Genomic DNA, 13,136 nt, shown 5'->3' with positions numbered 1-13,136 from the left:
ATTTAAGTGGTTATTTTGCTTGACATGTTTGCAATGGTTACGGGGTAAATGCTATTTAGAGATCAGGAAAGCTATTCTGCATTACTGTGATATATTTTACATCTAGCTCACAGTTTTGCATTGCAGAATCTAGTCAACTTAAATTGACATTTTTTAATTGAACATTCAGTTTTAGGATGCAAGAAACATTTTCTCACATTTTTATTTTTCCCCACACTACATGTCCCCAAATCCCAGCTGCCATTTAGTGATAGAACTCTCTAAAGTTCTTAGATTGTGGGTTCAAGACTAGAATATAAAACCTAGATTTGACACGCCAGCCCAGTGTTGAAGGGACACTGCACTGCTGTATGTGCCAGCTTCAGTCGTTGAACTGGAGTTTCTGACTAGGTAAAGGTTCCATTTACTTGGGTCCTCTACCGGCACCACCTACGGCTCCTAGAACGCTTCCACCAGCGTTGTCTCCGCTCCATCCTCAACATCCATTGGAGCGCTCACACCCCTAACGTCGAGGTACTCGAGATGGCAGAGGTCGACAGCATCGAGTCCACGCTGCTGAAGATCCAGCTGCGCTGGATGGGTCACGTCTCCAGAATGGAGGACCATCGCCTTCCCAAGATCGTATTATATGGCGAGCTCTCCACTGGCCACCGTGACAGAGGTGCACCAAAGAAAAGGTACAAGGACTGCCTAAAGAAATCTCTTGGTGCCTGCCACATTGACCACCGCCAGTGGGCTGATAACGCCTCAAACCGTGCATCTTGGCGCCTCACAGTTTGGCGGGCAGCAGCCTCCTTTGAAGAAGACCGCAGAGCCCACCTCACTGACAAAAGGCAAAGGAGGAAAAACCCAACACCCAACCCCAACCAACCAATTTTCCCTTGCAACCGCTGCAATCGTGTCTGCCTGTCCCGCATCGGACTGGTCAGCCACAAACGAGCCTGCAGCTGACGTGGACTTTTTACCCCCTCCATAAATCTTCGTCCGCGAAGCCAAGCCAAAGAAAAAAAGAAAGGTTCCATTATTGTCACATGATACTACATTTAGAATGAAATTTTTTAATTTTTGTCTATCATTAAGCAGACAGAATCACCACCTTGCCAAGCTCCCCTCACAGAAACCCACAGCACCTGGTGTTCCTAGGTGGTCTCCTCTCCAAGTCTGACCTTCTCCAACGAAAGTAAAATAACCCATCTTAGTGTTCTTAAAGGGCGAGAGAATTCTTTATTTATCATGACCAATTTTAGCATTTAAACGTGATAAAAAATAATTTAATCATTAACTTTTGAAGTTTCTGGATCTTGACAAGCTCAAGTTGGTTGCATTGCTTTCTGGAGAGAAGTCCCAGGTCCACAGCTACATTTTTCCATTATGTCAGATTCAAGAAAATACCTCCGATACAGCATCACTTTAATACATATTCCAAGAGTTTGCATACAGATGAAAACCACATTCCATTCCCAGAAAACCAATTTACACCAAAATCATATTTAAACCAAGGATTTTTCAAACAGCACTGGGGTAAACACAATAGTGAACTTAATATAATAAAACCAAAATGAAGTCATATTATAGGATTTGACACTGAAAATAATGAGGCTCGTGTGAAGAATTGTGTCAAATAGATACAAAGAATATTCACCCTTTCCATAAATGCCATATAGTTCAGAAAATTAGCCAACTGTATTTACTTCTGTAAATGCATCCAAATCAAAATGATCTGATCTAAAATGAGAACACAGGTTTAACAATTATGGAGCTGTGTCTAGTGTGTTAGTGTGAATTTTCTCATCTCTTTGTGCGACTCCAAAATCTTCAATATAGTAAAATGGCACCCATCACGAAGGACATTATTCTGGGCATCATGAAGTGAATTAAATAGAAAAATTAAATTAGAAAGACCAGGAAATGCTACTATAATGTATCAATTGAACAGAGATGAAAACTTTAAGATCTACATACAGAAAATCTTTACGAGTTCAGGCACAGATGCAACATACATTAGCTGCAGCATTAGAAAAAAATAATTACAGAACATTACTGTATCATGGACAGACAATATAGGTAAACAAGAAAATCTGCAGATGCAAGAGTCTAGAGCAGTGCACAGAAGTCCTGGAGAAACTCAGCAGGTAAAGCAGCATCATGGGAAGTAAAAGGCAGTCAACTTTTCAGACTGAGCACTTCATCAGAGAGCCTCAAGACATTTTTTTTATTGGGATGGACGTCCATGGAGAAAGTGAGGTGATCCAGACCAGGGCACTGAAAATTGTCCAAGCGGTGGAAAGCATACAACACGTCTTAAATGTTGGTGGAAAGGGACTGGACCAAGGGGTACAAAATGGAATCAAAGTACGACAATAGCAGTTCAGTGAAGTAGGAGAACACGGAGACAATGAGTCTATCAGGGCAATTTGGTTTGCAGGGATCTTGGGTACCAGGTGGAACTGGTCATCGCGGATTTGGAAAACAAGGAGGTTAAATGCTGTTGGAAGGGAGATTCGCAGAAACTATGAGTTCCGTGATGGTGTAGGAGATGGTGGCCTGACGAAGCAGTCAGGCCCAAAACATTGACTGCCTTTTACTTCCTATGGATGCTGCATGACCTGCTGAGTTTCTCAAGCACCATTGTACACTGAATACATCTTTTATTAACAAGTTAGTTTCAACCATACAAGTTGCATTAGGGCTGCATTTAGTTTTATTAGATATAGTGCTCTGAACTACTGGAAAGCCCAGCACTTATTGTCCATACTGAGGGATAGCAGAGCTATGGGAAAGAGGTTGTTATTGGAAAGGATTACCCAAAAAATTGAGCATTTCACCAGCAGGCAAAGGCAGAGAAAGCAGAAGAAAGGCTCAACTGAACCACATTCACAAGGAATTATGACCAAAACTCTCAGAACAGATCAACAGTGCAATTTCAACTGCAAAGTGGAATGACTAATACTTCATTTCTAACAATTTAAATGTATACAAATGGCTCAGCTCCAAAATTCCTTTACTTAGTGCCACAATTACTCAAATGAAAAACACCACTTAAATGATGATTTGAGCATAAAACAAACATCAAAACAAAGAGCAAAACCATAAAATATTAAAAGAAAAACAATTTTTAAAAAAGCTACCCATTCCAGAAGTATCAAAAATGAAAAATTAACAAGTGAAAATATTACTGTATAAAATGTTGTGTTGGCGTGTACAGAAAGTAAGAGTGGAGTATTCAAACTGAGGAGCACCCAGTAACTAATGATGTACAAAAGATGCAAGTAAACATAAACAAAAAAAAAAGTACAAGTTACATAATCAGATTAGATAGTTGGACTCCTGGACTCTTGATTCAGAAAACATTCAACAACCTGTCAGTAAATATTTTAAAAAACCCATACACAGAATTAATAAATATGTCCTAGAACAGATACATTTCCACACAGAATCCAACCAGTGTTTCTGTGTTTCTCTGGCAATGAATCTAATATTTTTACCCACTCAAGCCTTTATCTATATCATTAACTCCAAACTCCCTTATGAAGTGGCTAACCAAATGACTCACATCAAGCACTGAAATGAGTAATAAATAACTTGCACCAACACTAATTCTTGAGAACTAAGGTGAAACAAAATCTCAAAATGAGCATCCATAGGAGGTGTAGCTTTATAACCAACGTTTCGGGCCTGAGCCCTTTCTCAAGGTAGGAGCTAAAAGGAAGCAGTGTCTCAGGAGGGAAGAAGCAGCAGGGGGAGGAGCACAGGTCAACAGCCACTGGCCATAGATGAACATCGATAAGATGACAGGATAGAAAATGATAGCGAAATGGTTGAGAGCAGAGAAAACAATTGAAGACACACTAAAAAAAAAATTAATTAAATATTTTTCAGCAATGACAATTTCATTTGGAATGGCCAGGGGAGAGTGCAACTCACCAAGAGTGCATCAGGAGAATATCCCATTGCATTAGAATGATACAGCTCCACAATGAGAAGCAAGAAATTAACCCTCAAGTTACAGATATCAACATCATGAGTGTGAGGAAAACTGTCTGCATTTGTATTCGCTGCAGAATTGTATGCAAGTCAATTTGAAAATGACCAATGCAATTTAATAGTCAGAGAGATAGCCAATACAAGTTTAATCTGGATAACATGATCCAAAATCAAATTGAAACATACATATTAAAAATGAAACACGATTATAATTCAAAGTGTTTGGGTAAAACCCCAAGTTCACAAATATTAAAGTAAATAAATTGCATTAGTTGCTAAGGAAAATTACTTCAAAAAATTGCTGTTGCCATATTATATTGACGATCTTGCATCCTGAACTACATACTTGATTAGGGCATCGAGGTGGTACAACAGTTAGTGCTGCTTCTTCATTTCCAAAGAGTCTATTTTGATCCTGGCTGTGTAGACAACCAAGTAGATTTCTCCTGGGTAAAAGTGCAATGCTGGAGAAACTCAGCTGGTCAAACAGTGTACTTTTATAGAACACAGATGAAGATACATAACCAACATTTTCCTCTGCTCTATTGACTACTGCCTTGTGCTTCATCAGGGCTGCCTTATGCACCCGTGATGAGCTCGTCAACTTCACTTCACTGCCAACTTCCATCGATGTCAAATTCACCTGGTCCATCTCCTGCAACACCCTCCCTTTTCTTGATCTGTCTTCATCTCAGGAGACAAGCTTTGCAAACCCAATAACCAACAACTATCTCGACTGCACTTCTTCACAACCAGTCCCCTGCAAGGATTCTATGCCCTTCTCCCAATTTCTTCATCTTTGTTGTATCTGTTCCCAAGATCAGGTCTTCCAGCCCAGATCATTCAAAATGTTCTCCTTCTTCCAAAATCATGGCTTCCTCTCCACCACCATCAACTCAGTTCTTACCTACATCTCCTCCATTTCCCGCTCATCTGCCCTGGCCTCCTCTGCCCCCAGGCACAACAATAAACAGGATTCTCTTGTCCTCCACCAGCCTCTGCATCCAACACATTATGCTCTGTAATTTCTGCCACCTACAACATGATCTCACTACTAGACACATCCTCCCTTGTCCACCTTCCATAGGGACTTCTCCCTTCATGACTCCTTCGTCCACATCCCTCTCCACAAATTGCCCCCAGCACCTTCCCCAGTGGCTGCAGGAAGTGCCACATTTGCACCCACACCCCTCCCTCACCACCATTCAAAACCCCAAATGGTTCTTTCAAGTGAAGCAACACTTCACTTGTGCATCTGCAAGAGTTAGCTACTGCATCCAATGCTCCCTTTGTGACCTTCAACAGAGAAACTGGGCGCAGACTGGGAGATTGCTTCGCTGAGTACCTTCACTCCGTCTGCATCATTGACAGTTAACTCCCAATGCAAAACCACTTCAATTCTGCGTCCCACTTCCATGCCCTGTCTATGGTCTCATACTATCCCATCAAGACCACCTGTAAATTGGAGGAACATTTGATTTTCTGTCTGGGCACTCTCCATCTGCATGGAATTAACATAGACTTCTCTGGTTTCTGCTAGCCTACTCTCCATTCTTCCTCCCTTGGTCTTATTTCTTCCACCTCTCCACCCCCTTCCCTTTCCATTCATAGAGCCATCCCTCCTCTCTCCCTCATCCACTATTACCTCCCACCTTGGGACTGTGCTGCTTCCTCCCCACCATTTTGTTTGCACACCTACTCACATTTTTTCCTACCTTGATGAAGGACTCAATCCCAAAATGTTGGTTATGTATCGTTACCGTTGCTAAATTAAAGGACACTGTTTGACCAGCTGAATTTCTCTGGCATTGTATTTTTACTTCAACCATGGCGTCTGCAGACTTTCATGTTTTACTTTGGGTTTCCCATGGGTGCTCAGACTTGCTCCAACATGGCAAATACAGAGACTAGTGAACCATTGATTTTTAAACCAGAGGTTCAAGTTTATTATCATCTCATTGTACATATACATCCTGATGGGGAACCATGATCCTCCAGACCATGATGCGCACACAAAAAAACAATTCACAACACAAATGATCATAAACGTAATTAAATACAAATATTTAGAATGATTTACGTGGTTACAGTACACTGTTCATCAATCTCACACCATGTGGGAAGAAGATATCCCCCCAGCCTGGCGGTCTTAATTTTGATGCTCTTATACCTCCTTCTTGATGGTAGTGGGTTAAAGATACTATGTGCTGGATAGAAAGGGTCTTCTAGAATTCATTGTGCTCGATTTAGACAACTCCCCCAGTAAATATCATCTATAGAGGACAGGAGACCCCAGTTATTCACTTAGCTGTTTTAATGAGCCTCTGTAAAGACTTCTGCTCTGATGCACTGCTGTTACCATAGCACACAACGATGTAGCCAAACAGGACACTCATTTGTGCTCCTGTAAAACATAGTCAAGATTGGAGGCCACTAGTTTTTCCTCCTCAGCCTCCTTAGGAACCTTTTAACCTCCTCTCTGCAATGTTACTCATTATTGTCGCCAACTATTGTATCTTCCACAAATGTGATGATTCTGTTAGAAATGAATCTGGCAGTGCAGTTGTGACTCAGCAATGTGAAGAAGTAGCAGGCTAAGCACACAGTCCTGAGGTTCACCAATGCTCAGCATAATGGAGCTTAAGGTTTTGCTGCCAACCTGGACAGACTGTGAACAGTAGCAGGTTAAGCACACAGCCCTAAGGTTCACCAGTGCTCAGCATAATGGGACTTGAGGTTTTGCTGCCTACCCAGATAGACTTCATCAAGGTCAAGAATCCAGATGCTGGAGGAGTCACGTGATGGAGTAGTGGCCGGACGGTGAACTCCAGCCCTCTCCAGAAAAGTCGGGAAAAACAAAGAAAAACACAAAGGCACAGAAATAAAAGTTACAGAAAAGTGAGTATAAAGGTGGAAAGAAGATGGCGACAAAAAAAGAAAAATCGAAAGCAACGGTAAGAAGAGAGGAAGAGAAGACAAAGGAGGAAAAAGGTGAAGGCCTTACCTGTCCGAAGAGGCCCGCTGCGGAGAGAGAAACCCGCTCCCTCAGGTCGGTAAATAATGGACTCCAAAAATGGCTCGCTGAGCCGAGTAAAAGTGCGCAACCACGCATGCGCGATACTTCGCGCATGCGCGATGCGAATGAAAAAAAACACACCGACGGGAGGGGGGACCAGCTGGGGAGTCGATCTCCACAGCCGGCAATGACAGCTGCAGAACACCTGCAGCAAGAAGAGACCACAGAAGACAATAGAAACAAGAAAGAAGAGGAGGAAAGGGCACCAAAGAAACAACAGATGGTCAACCCAGAGGAAGAAGAAGAGGAAGAGGAAGAGTACAGAGAAATAGAAGAAGAAAAGAAAGGCAAGGTAAAGGATATATTTGCTCTTATTAAAGGATACATGGAGTCATTTAAAGAATGGCAAACACAGGAATTTAAGGATTTAAGAAAAAGAATAAACAACACAGAAGAGAAAATAAATAAAATGGAGATGACCTTAACAGAAATGGGAAAGAAAATGGACAAGATGGAAGAGCGGGCAGTAGCAGCAGAAATGGAGGTAGAAGACTTAAAAAAGAGAAATTGGAGAAATCTAATAAAAAACTAAAGAGACACAAGAACTACTAGCTCAAAAAATAGATACAATGGAAAACCATAACAGAAGAAATAACATAAAGATAGTGGGCCTTAAGGAAGATGAAGAAGGCAAGAATATGAGGGAGTTTATAAAAGAGTGGATCCCTAAGACCCTAGGATGTCCAGAACTACAGCATGAAATGGAAATAGAAAGGGCACATAGAGTATTGGCCTCTAAACCACAACCACAACAAAAACCAAGATCTATTGTAGTAAAATTCCTAAGATATACTACAAGAGAAAAGGTACTGGAGAAGACAATGGAAAAAGTAAGAGAGGGCAACAAACCACTGGAGTATAAAGGGCAAAAAATCTTCATTTATCCAGATATAAGTTTTGAACTCCTAAAGAAGAGAAAAGAGTTCAATACAGCAAAGGCGATTTTATGGAAGAAAGGGTATAAATTTATACTAAAGCATCCAGCGGTATTGAAAATATTTATTCCAGGACAACAAAACAGACTATTCTCGGATCCAGAAGAAGCACGAAAATTTGCAGAACAATTACAAAAATAGACTGAGGGAGGAAGACGGGTAATGAGAGTTAAAATGATCACGATTGATATGTATGTGGGTAAAGACAAAAATAGACTGAGGGATGAAGACGGGTAATGAGAGTAAAAATGATCACGATTGATATGTATGCGGGTAAAGAGGTATAAGAGTGAATAGAGACAATGAGCATACATAAATGTATCTGTACTTAGAGGAAAATATAGATAGTATAGACAAGAATTAATAAGGGAAGGTAATGGAATAGAGAGAATAAGGAGGGAATTAAAAGAGTGACCTTTGTGACATATGAAAAGTGAAATCTTTTCTGGGGGAGGCGGGGTGGGGGGAAATAGCGGTCACTGCAAAATCAGTTGACGCTTGCGAGTGGATTCGCAAATCCAAATGGAGAGGGGAGATGTGGTTGTCCGACAAGGGATAAAGGACAACTCAGGAGGTGAAGGGGAGATTGGGGATAAATAAGATAGAAATAGGAGAATAAGGAAAATGTTGGATGTTGTAGGAATGTTGTCTTATAAAGAGTTGAAAATAAGAAAACAGAAATGGAAAAGGAGGAAAGGTAATGATGGAAAAACGGAAAGAGAAGATAAACAAAATATAAAAGGGCTACGCTGAACTATATGTCTTTAAATATTAATGGAATACATAACCAAATTAAAAGGAAGAAACTACTAAATTTAAATGAATAAATGTATTCCATTAGAAAAAATAACAGATAGGTTAAGAAATAATATTGAAATATTCGAGCAAGTATAGGAGCCTTACATTAAATACAATAGCGAAAACCTACCGGGGACAAACAGTACCTAAGTTGATGGAAGGAGAAGGAAAGAAAAGAATGGACTCAGTAGAATTTCTGGTGTAATTTTGTTGAATGACAACATTGTCTGACTGGCTTAATGCAACCTAGATTGTATACCTAAAATGGATGAGAGGGGGGGGTGGGGGGGTGGTTTGGGAGGAAAGGGGGGGGGGGGGGGAAGAAAAAGTCACTGTATATGTGTGAAAAAGAAATAGTGTATATCATGGCTAATGTGATTTATGGTGTGAAAAATAAAAAAATTTAAAAAAAAAGAATCCAGATGCAGAGAGGGGTGTTGAGTCATATCGAGGCCAGCGTCTGAGGCATGATCATGTGGAACACCTAGCTGAACAGCAGCCTGGTATACAAGGTGAATCAGGATGGAGTTGAGGATGAAGGCTATTGCATCATCTGTGGACCCATTTGGAAGGGGGATTTGTCCAAATCGAGTACAATGAATTATAGAAGACCCTTTCTATCCAGCACATAGTATCTTTAACCCACTACCATCAAGAAGGAGGTATAAGAGCATCAAATGCTGCTGAGCAACAATTTTGATAGACTGCAGGGAAGACATATCTCAGTTCAGGTGATTAATACACTGATGCTCAGCTTGGGTTTAACCTGTATCATTGGGCTCAATCCTCATAACCCAGAAAAAATAACAAGGAGTCAAAGAGCTGAATTACCAAGGCAATATAAGAGTGACTGCACTTGACATCAAGGCATTATTGACTGTGTATGCCTCAAGAAACCCAACAAAATGAAGGTCATGTAACCATTATGGGAAACATTCCAATGGCTCAAGACAAATCTTGCACAAATGTGAAAATTAATCATAGGTTAACATTGGATTATTTTGCAAGACTCAGTGTATTAAGCCAAGTGTTTTTAGTTACTTTAGCCATGTTTCATGCAAATTCTCAGCAAACGAAATAGTACAAAGCTTTATAGATTTGATGAGTGACAAGTGGGATTCATGCCACTGAAGAGACAGGCAATAACTCACCAGCAAGAGGAGGCATAACTACCTAACCTTGATATTCAATGGAATTAGCACCAGCTCATCCACTCCCCCCCCCCCCCCCCATATCATCCTGGGATTCATGAATAAGCAAAGCCTCAACTGAATTAGCAACACAAGAACTGTGGCCCAAGACCAGTTTAGAGGCTGCATATGCTTTGAAGACTGACAAAATCTCAGATACACCCAGAAGCACGAAGGACTATTTGGCTCTTGCCTGGTTGAATGCAGTTTTAACAACTTTCAAAGACTTCAGCACCATTCAGGACAATGCAGTTTGCTCAACTGGTACCCCGGGTACCCCTGGTAACTGGTACACCGCCAGCCCACTGGCTGCAATGTACAGAATGCACTGCAGTCACTCTGATAGGATACCCCAACAGCACTTCTCAAACCTATGATCTCTATCACGGGGACAAGGGCAATTGACTAGAACCTTCACCAGAACAAAAAAGTTGGGGCGTTCAAGGGCAATGGAGAAGGCAGAATAATTACTGACCTTGTCAACATCATACATCCTGCAAGTGTGAATAAGACCACCCCCTCCACCAAATCCAAAATAAATCCCCAATTTTAGTTGAATCTTCCACCTGAGCAGCTTCACATTATTGCTCGCTGAATGATTGTGGTTGCAAGAAGGAGAGAAGAAAAAGACGGACTATATATATAAGCAGTGGAGCAAGAGTCCGTATATATATATATATATAATTAATACTAGGTTCAGGTACGAAGCCGATCGTGATCGAATAACATGCAAGTCGTTTCTGACTGATACTCAAGAAGTGCTTATTTGGATTGTGGCAACTGAACCCCAAAATGTATTGGTCATAAGTAATATTTATTCCTGTCGCTAAATACATGCGCAGAGAACCAAACGACGGTTGCAAGGCAGCACCTTTGAGAAAGTTTGCTCGTTTACAACAGCTAAAAAGATCAAATTCTCGAGAATGCAAGAGACAATAAAAGAAAGAAAAGTCAAAGCTTTGCAATTAGGAGCTTGGAAAGTTCTACAGCTCCAGAGTGTGGCTCCGCTCCTTGCGAAACGTTTTGGCGAGTAATTAACCCGAAAGTCAAATAAATCCAGAAAACAAAGGGGGCTTCTGATGTGCATTAGGAAAAGGGGTTGGGAGTCCAGCGCCTTGTGCCCATAAACCAGGACCTCAACCAGGAGCCGAGAGGTGCGCCAAGTTGCTGCCGCTCGTCTGCCTTCAGTGGAGAAAGGGGCACGACAGCCCAGCCACTCCGCATCCCTGGGAGCTGTAGTCCTCCCTGCCCACAGCGTCCGCCCGGAAAGAACCAGGACACTACAACTCCCGGGAGATGCAGAGCGAATCCAGAGGCGCATGCGCATTGCGCCGCATTTGATGTTTATCATTCGCGTTGGTGAGCCGCTCAGCGAATTGCGGCGCAACCTCGTCTCAGCCCTTCTCACAGCGAGGCCGCCGCCTATTGGCTTCTGTCACTGGCCTTCTGAAGCGGCCAAAGCACGCGACGCTTTCCCATAGGTCACTCTCCCTGTCCATCAATCGCGCCTCCGTTCAAGTGAGGAGGAGAATCGCGCAGGCAAAGATCGCATTTTGGTGAAATAGTGAAGGTGATTAAATAAAGCGGCGCCTTTCGGCGGCGGCTCCAGGCAGAGCAAAACATGCCGGGCAGAGCCACAAAATAACACGCCCCCCCTCCCTCCCTCCCCACCGCACCCGAGTAACAGGGGGCACTTCCATGGAAAAACACACAAGCGCACGTACTTGGTGGGCTCGGCGAAGTTGCGGACGAATGCCACATGTCCGGGCCGGCCGACGCTCACACTCTGCACCGGGCACAGAGAGGGGGGAGGGGGCACAGAGAGGGGGGAGGGGGCACAGAGAGGGGGGCAGCCCCCTCCCCTCCCCTCCCCTCCCCCGCCCGCTCGCCCTCCCTCCCCAGCAGACCCACGCCGTCGCCTTTGCTCCAGACGTGAGCCACCGAAAGCGGCCTTTAGAGACGGGCAGCCAGCCTCTCCGAGACTGGGGGTGGGGGGGGTCAGCCTACTCACCGGCTCGACGGGACCGGAGAGGAGGGGAGGGTCACCAGGGGCGGCGATTCACCAGCCTGACCTTCGCTTCTGGAGACGAGCTGTCCGCCATGTTGCTCCTTGTGTATTTAAATGGCAACCGCCCACAATCGAGGGAGGCGAGCGGAGGGGGGGAGGGAGAGAGAATGGTGGTGGGGGGGGGGGGAGGAGGAGGGCCCTGCTCAGCTCAGTCCGAGAGCGACAGGCGCTTGCTGCTCAGCTGCTGCCGCGTTCCGGCGGCCAGTCACCGTCGGCGCCATTCACCTGACCGCCCGGGGGCGAGGGCTGCGAGATGCCGTCCCCCCCCCACGGTCCCCGCCCGCCACTCTGGTTTCCCCAACTTAATGGTGGAGACAGACCTGTTACCTTCGTGAAGTGAAAGCCTGGGAAAAAACAACTCCAAACTACTGCACATCCCGCCGGCTGCTTGGGAACGTGCCCGGCGTCGGGAAATGAGTGGCCAGAGCCCTCGCTCATCGCTCCTCCAACCTGTCACGGGGCGGCGGCGGCGGCCAAGCCTCCCGACCCCGTTGGATTTTCAGAAGGAATAGAGGAGGGGGGAGGGGGTGGGGGGCAGCTGAGAGTCGGGTGAGGAAACGAAAGTGGAAGCTCGGTGGGATCCCAGCCGAAATCCGGAGAGCAGAGGCGAGTGACGGCGATCAGGAGGAGTGGGGGGGGGGGGCGATCAGGAGGTGGGAGGGGGGCGATCAGGAGGAGTGGGAGGGGGCGATCAGGAGGAGTGGGAGGGGGCGATCAGGAGGAGTGGGGGGCGATCAGGAGGAGTGGGGGGCGATCAGGAGGAGTGGGGGGCGATCAGGAGGTGGGAGGGGGCGATCAGGAGGAGTGGGAGGGGGCGATCAGGAGGAGTGGGGGGCGATCAGGAGGAGTGGGGGGCGATCAGGAGGTGGGAGGGGGCGATCAGGAGGAGTGGGGGCGATCAGGAGGAGTGGGAGGGGGCGATCAGGAGGAGTGGGGGGCGATCAGGAGGAGTGGGGGCGATCAGGAGGAGTGGGGGGCGATCAGGAGGTGGGAGGGGGCGATCAGGAGGAGTGGGAGGGGGCGATCAGGAGGAGTGGGAGGGGGCGATCAGGAGGAGTGGGGGGCGATCAGGAGGAGTGGGAGGG

General features: G+C 44.8%; 1 protein-coding gene across 5 annotated transcripts in view; it reads right to left on the bottom strand.

The window, feature by feature from the left end:
- The window catches only part of ncoa2 (nuclear receptor coactivator 2), a 363,375-nt gene extending 351,261 nt beyond the window's left edge, over positions 1-12,114 (bottom strand). For 4 of the 5 annotated variants that reach the window (XM_069921270.1, XM_069921269.1, XM_069921268.1 and 1 more), the window contains exon 1: positions 11,995-12,114. The gene's annotated coding sequence lies outside the window, so the exon portion shown is untranslated. The remainder of the gene's footprint in view (positions 1-11,994) is intronic. The other variant, XM_069921271.1, reaches the window with a different exon arrangement.
- Positions 12,115-13,136: the final 1,022 nt, after the last annotated feature.

This window comes from Narcine bancroftii, chromosome 2 (genome assembly GCF_036971445.1).
Source record: "Narcine bancroftii isolate sNarBan1 chromosome 2, sNarBan1.hap1, whole genome shotgun sequence".
Lineage (NCBI taxonomy): Eukaryota > Metazoa > Chordata > Chondrichthyes > Torpediniformes > Narcinidae > Narcine > Narcine bancroftii.
The sequence above is the reverse complement of the archived record's forward strand: the minus strand, read 5'-3'. Positions and strand labels throughout refer to the sequence as shown.